Genomic DNA, 17453 nt, shown 5'->3' with positions numbered 1-17453 from the left:
CAAGGATAGGAGAGGTCCTGGAGTTCTGATATCCAAGGATAGGAGAGGAAGAATGAAGCCCAGCTCTAGGAAATAGATGGACATATTTGTCTTTCCTCTGTTTTTGTTCTCCAGCCCTGGCAAATTGGATGGTGCCTGCCCACGTTGAGGGAGGGTCTTCCTCACCTAGTCCACTCACACTCACATGCTAATCTCTTCTGTAAACACCCTCACAGACACACCCCAAAATCATGCTTTACCAGGTTTCTATGTATTCAGTAATCCAGTCAAGTTGACACCTAAAAGTAAACATTACAAGGTGTATTGGGGAGTTCAGAGACAGGAAAATAAAGTAGCGAAACGTAGAATCTAGAAGAGGTATTTGGCTTTTGCAAATCAGAGTAAGCATGTCTATTGCCTCAGGGCATTCACATTCAGTATTTAATTATCAAAAGTGCTAACCAAATTAAACAGTTTTTGGATCATTCTAAGAGGCTAGCTCCCAGTTGGCCACATACATAGTTTTGAGTTGTCATATGTCATTTCAGTTAAAATATTGTCCTATCCTATTTCTGATGTGTCTAGGGGAAACACCAGGCCTTGAGTGGGCTATATGGCCCATCTCTGGATGATGCAAAGGAGCTGTGGTAAGGATTATAAACAGTTAGGAAATTTTTTTTTTTTCTTTGAGACAGGGTCTCGCTTTGTCGCCCAGGCTGGACTTCAATGGTGTCAACTGAATGGTGTGAACTGAATGGATGACTGCAACTTCCACCTCCTGGGCTCAAGTGATCCTCACACCTCAGCCCCCTAAGTAGCTGAGATTATAGGTGTGCACCACCATGTCTGGCTAATTCTTATATATTTTCTAGTGACAGAGTTTCCCCACTTTGCCCAGTTTGGTCTTGAACCCGTGAGATCAGGCAATCTACCTGTCTTGGCCCCTCAAAGTGCTGGGGATTACAGGTATGAGCCACTGTGCCTGGCCCAGTTAGGGTATTTCTAATACTCTGATCTCATTTGAATGAAACAGCAACATCCCATGGTTGGAGTATTAAATTCATGTGGGTTAACAGGAGGACAAAATAAAAGCTACTGGCTGTACACTTGAGGGAACTCAAGGTGTTTCTTGCCTCACTTTGCCTCCAAAAGAGGATACCTACTGATAACAGAAGTAAGCAACAATGCTGGGGGCTGGAGTTTTTTATGTCACTAGTGAAAAGGTTAAAGCAGTACTTTCTCAACCTTTTTCAGTTTATGCCACAGCCTGCAGTGACTGGGATGAAATTCTTTCATCCTCCTACCTGCCCCAAAGGCACACTCTGACCCTTTTCTTTGAGAAGCACTCTTTAAAGTTCCTTGAATGCATGTGGTATTGCACCTGGCTTTTCCTCACTCAGTTTTTTTTCTATAAACCTTGCTTTCTTTATGGGTAAGTAGTAGATGGCCTTAGGGTTCCTCCTAATTGAGAAAGTGGTGTCTCCTTTTCTTTTTTCTCTTCCATTCCTAAACCTTCCCTTTTTAAAAGTTCACTTCAGAAAGAATTCAAAGAGATCTATTTGAACTTGTTGGTCTTCAAGAAAAACATATTTTCGCTTGTGATATACTTTTGCTTGTGACAGTTCTTTGTTTTTTGTTTGTTTGTTTGTTTTAAGTTCTGGGATACATGTGCAGAATGTGCAGGTTTGTTACATAGGTATACGTGTGCCATAGTGGTTTGCTGAACCCATCAACCCATCACCTGGTTTTAAGCCCCACCTGCATTAGGTATTTGTCCTAATGCACTCCCTCCCCTTGTCCCCCAGTTCTCTTTTTTCTTAAAACTTTTATTTTAAGTTTGGGGGTACATGTGCAGGTTTGTTACACAGCTAAACTCATGTCACAGAGATTTGTTGAACAGATTATTTTATCACTCAGGAACTAAGCCTAGTACCCATTAGTTATTTTTCCTGATCCTGTGCCTCCTCCCACCCTCCACCCTCTCAGGCCCCAGTGTGTGTTGGTCCCCTATGTGTGTACACATGTTCTCATAATTTAGCTCCCACTTATAAGTGAGAATGTGCAGTATGAATTTTCTGTTCCTGAGTTAGTTTGCTAAGGATAATGGCTTCCACCTCCAAACATGTCCCTGCAAAGGACATGACCTCATTCATTTGTATGGCTGCCTAGTTTTCCATGGCATATATGTACCACACTTTCTTTATCCAGTCTATCATTGATGGGAATTTAGGTTGAGTCCACTTCTTTGCTATTGTGAACAGTGCTGCAATGAACATACACATGCATGTGTCTTTATAACAGAACGATTTATATTCCTTTGGGTATATACCCAATAATGGGATTGCTAGGTCTAATGGTATTTCTGTCTTTGAAGAATCACCACACTGTCTTCCACAATACCAATCTTTTACCATCTCTAAGTCATTAAGAGCCCAAACTAGTGTCTGGGTTTATGAGAAAATGGTCAAGAATGACAGGTGGAGGGCCGGGCACGGTGGCTCACGCCTGTAATTCCAGCACTTTGGGAGACCGAGGTGGGCAGATCACGAGGTCAAGAGTTTAAGACCAGCCTGGCCGACATGGTGAAATCCCATCTCTACTAAGAATACAAAAATTAGCCAGGTGTGGTGGTGTGTGCCTGTAATCCCAGCTACTCGGGAGGCTGAGGCAGGAGAATCACTTGAACCCGGGAGATGGAGGTTGCAGTGAGCCAAGATCGTGCCAAGATCGTGCCACTGTACTCCAGCCTCTGCAACAGAGCAAGACTCTGTCTCAAGAAAAACAAACAAAACAGAATGATAGGTAGAAATTAGGAAAGTGTGCAAAGTTTCTTCTGCTAAGAACTGTACAATTTTATTTAATACTCAATATACTAATATATCTCCACACCCAGGCAGATCACTTGAGGCCAGGAGTCTGAGACCAGCCTGGCCAATATGGTGAAACCCTGTTTCTACTGAAAATACAAAAATTAGCCGGGCATGGTGGCGCATGCCTGTAATCCCAGCTACTCAGGTGGCATGTATCAGTAGTCCCAGCTACTTGGGAGGCTGAGGTGGTAGAATTCTTTGAGCCCAGAAATTCAAGTCCAACCTGGGCAACATAGAGAGACCCTGCCTCCAAATAAAAATAATTTTTTAAAAAATCAAATATATAAAATATCTAATGAATGTGCAATGCAGATGACTTCAGCAGACTCCAATTCTACTAGGAAACCTGTAGAGCTGAGATAGTAATTATTCATTTGTCTCTCTAATATCTCAACACAGCTTAGAAATCAAAAGATGAGGAGCAATATTAAATTTGGTATTCAACTTAAGGTTTACATTAATGCTATCAAATGACTTTTATTAATTTAATACTTATAAGATTGGTTTTTCACAGATCAATTTTCCTTTTACTATTATTATTATTTTAAATTTTTATAGACTTAGAGTACAAGTGAATTTTTGTTCGTTTCTTTGGTTGGTTGGTTTTTTTGAGACAGGATCTTGCCTGTTGCCAGGCTGGAGTGCAGTGCTGGAGTGCACAGCTCACAGTAACTTCGAGCTCCCAGGTTCAAGCAATCTTCTCACCTTGGCCTCTTGAGTAGGTGAGACCACAAGGTGGGACCTCTTGAGTAGGTGGGATCACCACACACAGCTAATTGTTTAAAAAAAAAAAAAAATTTTTAGAGACTGGGTCTCCCTATGTTGCCCAGCAGGTCTTGAACCCCTGGGCTCAAGGGATCCTCACACCTTGGCCTCCCAAAGTGCTGGGACTACAGGTGTGAGCCACTGGCCCAGCACAAGTGCCAATTTGTTACACGGATATACTGCATAGTGATGAAGTCTGGGCTTTTAATGATCCCATTATCCTAATAGTGTACATTATATTCATTAGGCAATTTCTCATCCTTCACCCTCTACTTCCACCTTCCTACCTTTCCAAGTCTCCAACATCTGTTATTCCTCTCTCTATGTCCATGTATACATATTATTTAGCTCCCACTTACTAGTGAGAACATGAAGTATTTGGCTTTCTGTTTCTGAGTTACTTCACTTAAGATAATAGCCTCCAGTTCCATCCATTGCTATTGCATAAAACATGATTGCATGTATTTTTATGGATGAGTAGTATTCCATGGTATATATGTAACATTTTCTTTATTCAACCATCCACTGATGGACACTTAGGTTGGTTCCACATATTTGTTATTGTGAATAGTGCTGCAATAAACATGAGTGCAGGTAGATTTTGATATAATGATTTCTTTTCTTGTGGGTAGATACCCAGTAGTGGGATGTTGGATTGAATGGTAGTTCTATTTTTAGTTCTTTGAGACATCTCCATACTGTTTTTCACAGAGGCTGTACTAATTTACATCCCCACCAACAGTGTATAAGCGTCCTCTTTTCTCGCATCCTCACCAACATGTTTTGTTTTTTTTTTTTTCGTTTTTAATAGCAGCCATTTTTCACTCCTGTAATCTCAGCACTTTGGGAGGCTGAGGCAGGAGGATTTAGACAGAGTCTCAACATAGACAGGATCTTACTATGTTGCATAGGCTGGTCTCAAACTCCTGGGCTCCAGCCAGACTCTTGGGCTTGAGCCCAGGATATCGAGACCAGCCTGGGTAACATAGTGAAACCCTGCCTCTACAAAAAATAATAAGTTAGCTCAGCATGGTGATATGTGCCTGTAGTCCCAGCTACTTGCAAGGCTGAGGTGGGTGCATCAGTTGAGTGTGGGAGGTTGAGGCTGCAGTGAGCTGTGATCACATCACTGCACTCCGCCCTGGGTGATAGAGCAAAATTGATATGGTTAGGCCTTCTGTCACTACTCAAATCTCATCCTGAATTATAATCCCCATAATACCCATGTCTCAAGGGTGAGACCAGGTGGAAGTAAGTGAATCAAGGGGTTGGTTCCCCCATGCTGTTCTCATGATAGACAGTGAGTTCTCATGAGATCTCATGGTTTTATATGGGGCTCTTCCCTCTTCCCTCGGCACTTCTCCTTCCTGCCACCTTGTGAAGAAGGTTCCTGCTTCCCCTTTGCCTTCTGTCATGATTGTAAGTTTCCTGAGTCCTCCCCAGCCATGCTGAACTGTGAGTCAATTAAACCTGTTTCCTTTATAAATTACCCAGTCTCAGGCAGTTTTTTATAGCAGTATGAAAACAGATTAATACAAAGTCCTTGTCCCTGAAAACAAAAACAAATAAACAAAACAACAACAACAAAAACAAAATAAAACCAATCCCAGACATTCTGACTGGTGTTAGATGATATCTCATTATGGTTTTAATTTATACTTCTCTGATGATTAGAGCATTTTTTCATATGCTCCTTGGCCATTTGTATGTCTTCTTTTGAAAAATAGCCCACTTTTTAATGGGTTTTTTTCTTTTTCTTCTTTTTTTTTTTTTTTTTTTTTTTTTTTTTTTTTTTTTTTTTTGAGACTGAGTCTCACTCTGTTGCCAGGCTGGAGTGCAGTGGTGCAATCTCGGCTGGCTGCAACCTCCGCCTCCTGGGTTCAAGTGATTCTCCTGCCTCAGCCTCCCAAATAGCTGGGACTACAGGTGCGTGCCACCATATCCAGCTAATTTTTGTATTTTTAGTAGAGACGGGATTTCATCATGTTGGCCAGGATAGTCTCGATCTCTTGACCTTGTGATCCACCCACCTCGGCCTCCCAACGTGCTGGGATTACAGGCTTGAGCCACCATGCCCCACTGGAGTAGATTTTTTCTTGTCAAATTGTTTGAGTTTCTTGTAGTTTCTGGACATTAGTCCTTTGCTGGATGCAAAGTTTGAAAATATTTTCTCCTATTCTGCAAGTTTTCAGTTCACTATGCTGACTCTTTTGCTGTACAGAAGCTTTTGAGTTTAAGTCCCATTTTTCTATTTTGTTGTTGTTGCATTAGCTTTTGAGGTCTTAGTCATGAATTCTTTGCCTAGGCCAATGTTCAGAAGAGTTTTTCCTAGGTTTTCTTCTAGAATTTTTATTGTTTCAGGTCTTACATTTAAGTCTTTAATCTATCTTGAATTAATTTTTGTATACAGTGAAATAAAGGGAGGATCGCTTGAGTCCAGGAGGTGAAGGTTGCCGCAAGCCAAGACTGCTCCACTGTACCCCAGTCTGGGCGACAGAGTGAGACCCTGTCTTAAAAAGAGAGAGAGAGAGAGAGAGAGAGAGAGAGAGAGAGAGAGAGAGAGAGAGAGGGAGAGAGAGGGAGAGAGAGAGAGAGAGAGAGAGAGAGAGAGACACTACTAATCCAGACAGGAGATTAAGATGGTTTCAAAATGGTGAAAAGTTCTGGATTTCGGATATTTATTGAAGGTGAGTCTAAAAGAATTAGTAATTGATTGGATGTGGTTATGAAAAAAGAAAAATTAACAATTACTCCAAATTACAAATTCCTTCTTTTACTTAGACTTTACTTCAGTCAAAGATGCTTCCACCTGTCTTTCATTCTTCCTGCCTGCCTGCTTTCCTCCTCCTTTTACTCCTCTCTTTTTCACTCAGAATCAGACTTTCATTGCATTCCAGCTCCATTTTTCTCTCCTTATTTTACAACAGCATTCTTAGGAAATGAAATTGTCACTTGTTCCACATTACTGCAAAAAACAAAAACAAAAACAAAAACACAGAAATTCAGTCATTTGTTCAATGAGAGGATCTTTAGAAATAATAACAACAACAATAATAGCTGCATTCATCAGGAGGGTCTAGGTTATGTTGCTATCATGGAAAAAAATTGGCTGGACACAGTGGCTCACGTGTGTAATCCCAACACTTTGGGAGGCCTAGGCGGGTGGATCATTTGAGGTCAGGAGTTCGAGACCAGCCTGGCTAACATGGTGAAACCACATCTCTACTAAAAAAAAAAAAAAAAAAAAGCCAGGTGTGGTGGTGCATGCCTATAATCCCAGCTGCTTGGGAGGCTGAAGCAAGAGAATCGCTTGAACCCATGGCAGAGGTTGCAGTGAGCCAAGATTGTGCCACTGCACTCCAGCCTGGGCAACAGAACAAGACTCTGTCTCAGAAAAAAAAAATGCAGACAAAAATCCATTTCTTCTTTTATGCAAAGTTTGCTGCTGGTGCAGGAATTATTCTAGGGCACATGTTTTCTGTGGATTTTCCAGAGATCCAGATTACTTTGCTGTATGTTAGCTCTTTCATCTCAACTTGAGGCCTCCTTCATGACCAGTAGGCAAAGATACATGAAGAATTGTGAATGGACTTTTACTGCATCTGCCTAAAAATGATATGCATCACTTCTGCTCACATTTTTTCATCAAATCTAGTGACACAGTAGTCTTCCATGTCTCAGGAAGGGGAAGATGATGTAACATAAATAAAAACCCGAACTGTCTACCTTATTGTAGCATTGTTACTTAATGTGTAACTATATAGCATTTTCTATGTGACAGGCTATGAGATTAAGACATATCTATATCTATTTATCTAATCTTTCTATTCACTTTATTCTCACAAAGCTCCTAAGTGATAGGTAATACTAGAATCCCTTCTTTTCAAATGAAAAAAAACAAAAAACAAAATACAAAAATCCCCTGCTAATTTGATTTTTTAACACACTTATTTCAATAGATGACATAAAATCTTTTTATTTTCAATACAGTCCTTGTGGCAGTGGCAACCATGAGAGTGCGCCTCTTAGATCTTCTACAGCAGGAAGTCTAATGGGTCAAGAGCTCTTACCTCTGTGGTCTGAAATCAACTGCTAGGTTTGCACTGAAGCCAAAATTTCCAGGAGCTGCTCCATCCAGCAGGAAGGCAGGCCTGTTCCTGGGAGATGCCAGGACTCTTCTGATGGTCTGCTTTGTGTTTTTTGTTTGTTTGTTTGTTTTTGAGATGGAGCATCACTCTGTCACCCAGGCTGGAATGCGGTGGCATGATCTCGGTTCACTGCAACCTCCACCTCCCAGGTTCAAGCCTCAGCCTCCCAAGTGGCTGGGACTATAGGCGTGCACCACCACACCCAGCTAATTTTTGTATTTTTAGTAGAGATAGGGTTTCACCATGTTGGCTAGGCTGGTCTTGAACTCCTGACCTCAGGTGATCTGCCTGCCTCAGCCTCCCAAAGTGCTGGAATTACAGGTATGAGCCACCACACCCAGCCGGTCTACTTTGGTTTGAGGACCCCAGTGGTCTTGTAGACTTTTCCTCTGATTACACAACAGTAAAAGTTGCTTCTACCTGTCCTTCCTTTTCCCTTCCTTCCTGCCTGCCTACCTTCCTCCTTTCTTTTTTTCTTTTCTCCACTCAAAATCAGACATGCATAATAGTCCTATGGCTCTCCTAGCCTCTCCCAAATCCCCATGTTTCTTTCATCAGTATTTACCTTACTAAATATTTTTCATATTTAATCCTATCTTGGCTTCTGCTGTTTGGAGGATCTAGACTAACACAGGGCTAGTGTATTCTATATGTGATTCTGTGTGTATAGGATAATAATTTGTAATACTTTTGACTTTTAACTAATTTTAACTTGTATTAAAATAATGTATACATATAATGTAAAAGTTCAATGGAACAGAAAAAAGCTTGTAACAAATTGTAGCAAACTATAACCTTTCCCCTACCTTTCTCATCCTATTATTTAAATGCTACCACTTTCAATATTCATACATTTTGCTGAGGTGAAGGAGTTTCTAATGATACACTAATATTGTTAATTCTTGTTTTATTAGTTATATATATCATAGTAGATAAGGATATATACAACCCCATTTGTCTTTCCCTAAAATTTCTCTAAATATTTTAAATTATCACTCTTAAGAATAGTATGAATATTAAAATATAATCTACTATTGATTCACTATGTAATATAGTTTTTCATTTTGAAATGTTTTCTTGTTTCCATTTTTTCTTCTGAGATACAAATTATCAATATCTCCAATTTACTTATTTTCCCACATACCTATCAAAAATTCTTTCCAAATTCTCAGAAAGGTCTTCAAAATATCCTCAATACTATTTTGTATATAGTTAAAATGCATCAGATTATCCATCAATCCCAGATACATAGCTGCCATCCAGGAATTCCTTTACCCTGCCTTTATTTTGGGACATCCTGGATCTCAGTGCTCATGATTTGCTTCTAATTTCCAAGATCCAGGATGATCAAAAATATGTTTGGATGCAGTAAATAATATCATTAAATAATATCTTTTTTTTTTTTTTTTTTTTTTTTTTTTAATTTAGAGACAAGGTCTCACTCTGTACCCAGGCTGGACTGCACTGGTGTGATCATAGTTCAATGCCTTGAACTTCTGGGCTCAAGGGCTCCCTCCCTCCTAAGCCTCCCAAAGCACTGGGGTTACAGGTGTGAGCCACCACATCTGGCTTGTAATGTAGTATCTTTTTTTTTTTTTTTTTTTTTTGAGATGAAGTCTCATTTTGCTGCACAGGCTGAAGTGCAGTGGCCTGGTCTCAGCTCATTGCAACCACCTGCCACCTAGGTTCATGCAATTCTCCTGCCTCAGCCTCCTGAGGATCTGGGATTACAGGGGCGCACCACCACACCTGGTAAATTTTTTTGTATTTTTAGTAGAGACAGGGTTTCATCATGTTGGCCAGGCTGGCCTTTAACTCCTGACCTCAGGTGATTCACTCGCCTTGACCTCCCAAAGTGCTGGGATTACAGGCCTGAGCCACCATGCCCGGCCATGGCTTGTAATATCTTAAGAAAGAATGGAAGGGAAGTATATTTTTTGAGACTCGCATGTTGAAAATACCTTTGGTTTTTTCTTATAACTAATGAATAGTTTGGCTGAATATAAAACTCTAGGTTGCAAATTTTTCCTTAGAATTTTGAGAGCATTGCTGCACTGTCTTCTACATGTACTTACTACTCTTGCAGTCTGATGAGATAATCCTCCACATACTACTTTTTTTCTCTCTCTTCAGGTTAAAGAATCTTCATTTTATTCATAGCATTCTATGCCTTGTTGTTGGTCTTCATTTGCTACTATGGGCACTGAGTGGGCCCTTTAAACACATAGACTCTCGTTCTATTTGAAAAATTTTCTTTATGTTGTGTCTTTGATAACTCCCTCATTTCCATTTTCTTTATTCTTTATTTTTTTTGGAACTCTATTAATCAGATATTGAAATTCCTGAATTTTTTTTCTTTTTATCTTTTCGTAGAGATACGGCCCTAACTTTATTGTCCAAGGTGGTCTCAAACTCCTGGCCTCAAAGTGTTGGGATTATATGCATGTGTCACTGCACCTGGCCCAAATTTACTGGATTTTCTTATATTTTTTTCTTATATTCCATTGCTTTTTGTTGTTGTTGTTCTATTTTCTTAACGTTTTCATTTGTCATTTTTTTCTAAGAGGACTTTTTTGGGGGGAGGGTTCCCAAATTATTCCTTTTAAAATATAGCATCTTATTTCTCTGCTACAAAGTAACATTGTTTTTTGTTGCGAGGATGCAATATCTTCTCTTGTTTCTCTGAGAATATTACTGATTTTTTTAAAAAAGATTTTCTTTTTTTCTTCTTGCCCTATCTCAATATTCTCTGGGTTCTTTTTCCATATTAGGTTGATTGAACCTGTGCCTCTCGTGTCAAGGGGTCATTTTCAAACATCTGGAGATCTTTGGCTAATCACCTATATTTCAGGTTAAGGCAGTATAAAGCTTATTGGCTAGTTTAATTCTCGATTACCTGGGTAAAAAGCTGAATTTTTGGTTGGAGGATCCCAAGACTATTCAATTTTTCCATGAAGAAATCCCCTGATCTCCTGTCCGATAGGGCATAGATCTGATTGTTGGCATTTTGGGAAAAGAACAAATGAACTCAGGGTGTCACCTTCAGTGTCTGAAGTTAACCCTCCCCCACCACCATCTGCTGAGCTGGTGTCTCCTATCCTAGAGCTTCTCCAGTTCAATATATCCAGAGACTAAACATCTAGTTCGTGGTGGGAGATAAGAAGGCATTTGTAGGGTAGTCTAGGTACGCCGAGTATAGATTTTTCGGAGTTTCCCTCTGTTTCCAGCAGTCCTGTCTTGCTCCTTATTTTAACTGTTTACCAGAGTCCTGAAACAATTCTATTTGCTTCTCTTTGGTATTCCCTTCTGCAGGCATTTAGATTGCAGCTTACTTTGCTCTACTAATGTAATTATTGCTCCTTCTCTGCTTTCCATCTTCCAAGTATTTGTTTAAATTCTTTGCCTGAAGCCAGGCATGCTGGCGTGCACCAGTAGTACCAGTCTACTCAGGAGGGTGAGGTGAAAGGACCACTTGAACCCAGGAATTCAAGGCTGCAGTGAGCTAGGATGGCACCACTGCACTTTAGCCTGGGTGACAGAGCAAGACCCTGTCTCTAAAAAATAAACAAACAAATAAATTCCTTGTCTGCTACTGTCCCCTCTACCACTGTCTCCAAATCTGCCATTTTAGTCAGAATTTCCTGAGGATGTAAATGAATGTAATCCTCAGCCTCAGTTATAATCAGTTATAGTACCCACCACTACTGTGATTACTGCATGATTGTTAAACCTGATTTACCATTTTCTATTCAGTGATATCATTTATAAGGAAAAAGCCTAGTAGGGTGAGCAGATATGGAAACAATTTTAAGTTCACTCCTGTTACAGCACATTCTTATTGTAGTTGGGACCATAAGTAGACATTTTGGTAATGTTTTCTTTTTGTAAAAAGAAAAAAATATATATTGATGCAGAGTCTCACTATGTTGCCCAGAATGGCCTTGAACTCCTGGACTTAAGCAATCCTCCTGCCTCAGCCTCCCAAATAGCTGGGGCTACAGACATGTAACACTATGCCCCATTCTTTTCCACTACTAATAATCTGAAATAGTGCCTATCATTCATTCATTCATTTACTAAACAAATATTTACTATTGCCCTGGTACTGGACTAATTTCTGGAAAAGACAAAGATGAGTGAGACCATCTCTTTAATAGCTCAGTGACCTGAAAAGACAGGCTTCTCTAGAAATAATCATCACAAAGTGAGATAAATTCCAGAATAATGATTTGGGCATGCGCTTAAAGAACAAACGATGGAGAACTATATGCCTATGAGAATTGTACAAGGATTTTCTGAAGTGACTTTTACTTTTTTTCAAATTATTTATTTTTAAAAATTGACATATAAAATTATATGTATTTAATATGTACAATATAATGTTTTGAATAAATACACATTGTGGAATGATTCAATCTAGCTAATTAACAAATCTATTATTTCACAGTTATCATTTTTGTGGTGAGAACAGTTAGCATTTTTAAACTCTTTTAGCATTTTTCAAGAACATATCTTCATTAACTAGTCGCCATTCTGCGCATGAACTTATTCCTTCTAACTATAATTATGTATTATTTGACCAACATCTTCCCAATATCTCCTCTCTCACTCCCCACAACCCCAGCCTTTGGTAATCATCATTCTACTTTCTATTTCCATAGAATAAAATTTTTAGATTCCACATATAAGTGAGATCATGTGGTATTTGTCTTTCTGCGCCTGGCTTATTTCGCTTAACCTAATGTCCTTCAGGTTTACCCATGTTGTTGGAAATGACAAGACTTCTTTTTTTGGCTGAATAGTATTTTATTTTAGGTAAGTACAATATTTTCTTTATCTTGGATGATTTTTGTATCTGGCTATTGTGAATAGTGTTGCAATAAATATGGGAGGCCAGATATCTTTTTGACATACTGATTTCATTACCTTTGGATATATACCCAGTAGTTGGATTGCTGGATCATATGCTAGCTCTACTTTTAATTTTTTTAGGGATCCCTAAATTGTTTTCTATAATAGCCATACAAATTTACATTCCCTGCAACAGTGTGCAAGGGTTCCTTTTTCTCCACATCCTCACCAACACTTGTTTATCTTTTGTCTTTTTAATGGTAGCCTTTCTAATAGGAGTGTAGGGTGATATTGTGATTTTTATTTGCATTTCTTTGATTCCTTAATGATTAATAATGTTGAGATTTTGCATACTTGTCCACTGTGTGTTTTCTTTAAAAAAAAAAAAAAGTCTATTCACATCTTTGGCCCATTTTTCAGTTGGGTAGTCTTCTTGCTGTTAGTTGTTTACATTCATTATATATTTTGAGTATTAACCTCTTAGGTGTATAGTTTGCAAATATTTTCTCCCATTCTATACATTGTTTCTTCACTGTTGATTATTTCCTTTACTATGAAGATTTTTAGTTTGATGTAATCCCATTTGTCTATGCTTGCATTTGTTGCCCTGAGGTGAATTTTGAAATGTATCTTAAACAATGAGTAGAACACTCTAAGGTAAAGAAGACTAGTGAAGAGAAAAACAGCAAACTATCAGAAATCTTCAGAGGGTTACTTATCAGGTAATCTCTCTCTAAAGCTTTTAAAGGAATAGATATAAAGAAAAGGCAAATATTCATAGTATATCTTTGGTTCCTATCTTTTAGAGCATCTTTACTGGATTCTTTCACAAATAAGGCACAGATGTCATGATGTCAAGTGTCTTTGAATTACTATTTATCTGACTTTCAGTTCGTCTTTAGTTCATGCAAGACCATGACAGACTAACAGACTGAACACTGCAGTCATGTGAGGGCTCAAGTATGAAGTCAAATGAAAATGAGTCATGTAACAGTTAAAACCTTTAAGGCATACATATGGCCAGTTTTGGTTCCTTAAGCCTGTAATCCCAGCATTTTGGGAGGCTGAGGTGAGAGGACTGCTTGAGCCCAGGAGTTCAGACCACCCTGGGCAACATAGGGAGACCCTATCTTTACAATTAATTAATTAATTAGGCATACATACAGTACCATAGTAAAAGGAAAGCAAAATAATCACGAACACAAGATTCAAAATAGTGATTACCTTGGATGCAGTGGGGGATAAAGGTGTTTTAGTCTGTTTTGTGCTGCTGTAACAGACTACTTGAGACTGGGTAATTTATAAAGAATAGCAATTTCTTTCTCATAGTTCTGGAGGCTGGAAAGTATAAGATTAAGACACTGACAGGTCAGGGCCCAGTCTCTCTGCTTCCAACATAGCACCTTGAATGCTGCATCCTTCGGAGGGGAGGAACACCGTGTCCTCCTCATATAGCAGAAGAGAGAGAAAACCTACCCTCACAAGCCCTTTTTTTTCTTTTTGAGATGGAGTCTTGCTTTGTCTCCCAGGCTGCAGTTCAGTGACCCAATCTTAGCTCACTGCAACTGCCACCTCCTGGGTTCAAGTGATTCTCATGCCTCAGCCACCTAAGGACTGCAAGCATGTGCCACCATGCCCAGCTAGTTTTTTGTATTTTTAGTAGAGACAGGATTTCACCATGTTGGCCAGGCTGGCCTTGAACTCCTGACCTCAAGTGATCTCCCCACCTCGGCCTCCCAAACTGCTGGGATTACAGGTGTGAGCCACTGAGCCCAGTCTCACAAACCATTTTTATAGCAACATTAATGTATTCATGATGGTCCATCCCTCATGACCTAAACACCTCCCATTAATTAGGCCCCACATTCTAACACTGTTGTATTGAAGATTAGGTTTCTAACACAATAATTTGGGGAAACACATTCAAATCAAAGCAGGAGGGAACAAGATAAGGAAGAACCACAGAGGTGGATGTAAATTATTGTCTGTGCTCTAGTTTTCCTGTGGTAGACTCATAAATGGTCTTTTTCTTTTTTTGCAGTATATAAAATTATTAAAATAAAAGGTTTGAGCCAGGCACTGTAGCTTAGGCCTATTAATCCCAGCTATCCAGAAGGCTGAGGCAGGAGGATTTATTGAGCCCAGGAGTTTGAGACCAGCTTGAGCAATATAGCAAGACCCGTCTCTAAAAAAATAAGGCCAGGTGCAGTGGCTCACACCTGTAATCCCAGCACTTTGGGAGGTTGAGGTGGGAGGATTGCTTGAACTCAGGAGTTTGAGACCAGCCTGGGCAACATTGTGAGACCACCTCTCTACAAAAAAAAAAAAAAAAAGAAAAGAAAAAAAAAGAAAAGAAAACATTAGCTAAGTGTGGTAGCACATGTCAGTAGTCCCAGCTACTCAGGAGGCTGAGGCAGGAGGATCCCTTGAGCCCAGGAGGTTGTGGCTGCAGTGAGCCACGATGATGCCATTGCACTCCAACCTGGACAATGGAAGAAGACCCTGTCTCAACAAAATAATTTTTAAAACATTTGGGGAATAGTCAGTGAATAATAAAAACAATAATCAAAAAATATTTTAAAATAAAAATAAAAAATAATAAATTGGCCAGATGTGGTGGTGCATACCTGTAGTCCCAGCTGCTCAGAAGGCTGAGGCAGAAGGATTGCTTGAACCAAAGAGATCAAGACCAGCCTGAGCAACATAGTGAGACTCTGACTACACTAATAAATTTTAAAAAATAATTATAAGGCTGGGCATGGTGGCTCACACTTGTAATCCTAGCACTTAGGGAGGTCAAGGCGGGAGAATGGTTTGAGCCCAGGAGTGCAACACCAGCCTGGGCAACAAAGTGAGACTCTCTCTCTAAAAAATAAAAACCAAAACAAAATAAAACTTAGCTGGGCATGGTGGCACATGGCTGCAGTCCTAGCTACTCTGGAGGCTGAGGTGGGAGGATTGTTGGAACCCAGAATTTCAAGGTTGCAGTGAGCTACGATTATGCCACTGCACTCCAGCCTGGGTGACAGCAAGACTCGGTTTGTAAAAAAATAAAAAATAAAGAAGGTTGGAAGGAGAGAAGGAAGGAAGCCCTGTGTGTACAAATGATGAGAGTGTGATAGTAAATAAGAATTATGAATAATTACAGTCTGTGTATCAAATGTTCAATATGAAAAAACAAAAGAAACTGAGTAATTCAAATTAGGGAGTGGAGGTAAGGCACAAAAAAAGAACAATTAGGCCCTTAATAAAGTACAACTTTCAGAATGAGAAGCCAGGTGGAGTGGGTGAGGTGGGAAGCATTAGGTTTTAATCTGGGGGTATACATATCTAACAGGGTGAGCCTGGCTGTGCTTGATGACTCAAAAGACTTACCTGGCACGGGAGTGAGGTGGAATGGGGCCAGCCAATGGAAAGCTAGAATTTGTCCTGGCAGAATACACAAGGAAAGATTGGCTCTTCTGTTCTGTAGCTAGTAGCTCTTTCTACAACTATGTGCTTTAGCTGGCTTCTAGGATCCCAGGAGTCCAGAAAGCATAAATGGAACATGCTGTCTCTCTCTCCTAGCTCTATCAGGAAAACAATCAGGATGCAACATGAGATCTATAAAAAAAGAGCCTGAATATAAGCAATGGAAAATAGGTTGGAGATATTTGAAAGAAGACGATGAGGTACTAGTACACTAGATAATTCCTGACTTGAAAGGGGCTCAGTGACCTGTTCTTAAGGTTTTTCAGGGCCCAGTGTGGTGGGCGAAGTGACGAGGTACTTTAAATTCAAGTCTCTCTTGCTACAAATTGCCTGTTATTATGGCCCTATAGCTTTTTCTTGGCCAACAACAGATTAGCCTGAAAGTACATTTTTGAGGCATGGAATCCCAAGAACTGTTTACCTGCTCTGGTGGCGGTGAAGTTGTAGGACCAAAGAGAAAAGACAAAGTTCATGGTTTTTATAAGAACATTTTGTGTGGATAATGTTTTAGGGGAAAAAATGGCTTCTTACCTGTTTATATGGCATCATAATCCAATAAAATTTATAGATACCCACTGATTAAAGTTTCATAAAATGTTCTGGAAACTCTTTCCTAGAAGTATTGATGATATGTGAAAATAGAGCAAATTCTCAGACAATGAACTTATGTTAAAATGTTTATGTATTTAAACAAATAGTGTAATATAACCAAATACTAAACATATAGTATATTTTTTTCCTGAAACCCCCAAATTCCCAGGAAATGTCAATCCATAGAATACCTCTCTCTAAACCAATGGTATTTAATTTTTTTGAGGGATCCTAGGACACCTTATATTATGTTCAACTTTTGGATTCTTTCATTCAACATTTAGGATTTTACTCCATATGTTAAATCTTGGAAGCAGTAATAAATTACCTCTAACACAATAGACTCATAATTTCATGGCTTTATTTTTCCTGGTCCCAATTCTCTACTTGCATTAGGCTATGGTCTCTTCACCACTTTCTAGGAAACTCCTATCATGGCAGCAGATGTGCCTCTGCACCTAGGCAGTACAAGAAAGGATGTTGTAGGGAATAAAACTTCATCCCTTCCTCTGGCAGTTATCATTCTGTTTCACTTTTTTCGTCTGTCAATTTTTCCCCCTTGTTCATGGGGTCACTTCCTTTTTTCCCCTAAGTCTTCTAGTGATCTCTGTGCACTCAGTTTGAAGCCCAAATCCAGTGCATCCCTGAATTATGGCCTCACTAAATTTACAAATTGTACTTGTGCTTCCATGAAGTGGCTTGAGGGGAAAATGAATTCCTATAACAAGTTTCTATCAACATACTCCTTTAAAGTGTGCACCCCCAATCCTAAGAAGAA

General features: G+C 39.4%; 1 long non-coding RNA gene across 1 annotated transcript in view; it reads right to left on the bottom strand.

The window, feature by feature from the left end:
- Positions 1-6374: 6374 nt before the first annotated feature.
- The window catches only part of LOC144341326 (uncharacterized), a 55306-nt gene continuing 44227 nt past the window's right edge, over positions 6375-17453 (bottom strand). The window contains exon 2 of the long non-coding RNA XR_013418189.1: positions 6375-6579. This is a non-coding gene — a long non-coding RNA (uncharacterized LOC144341326). The remainder of the gene's footprint in view (positions 6580-17453) is intronic.

The sequence above is a fragment of the Macaca mulatta genome, chromosome 6 (genome assembly GCF_049350105.2).
Source record: "Macaca mulatta isolate MMU2019108-1 chromosome 6, T2T-MMU8v2.0, whole genome shotgun sequence".
NCBI lineage: Eukaryota > Metazoa > Chordata > Mammalia > Primates > Cercopithecidae > Macaca > Macaca mulatta.
The sequence above is the reverse complement of the archived record's forward strand: the minus strand, read 5'-3'. Positions and strand labels throughout refer to the sequence as shown.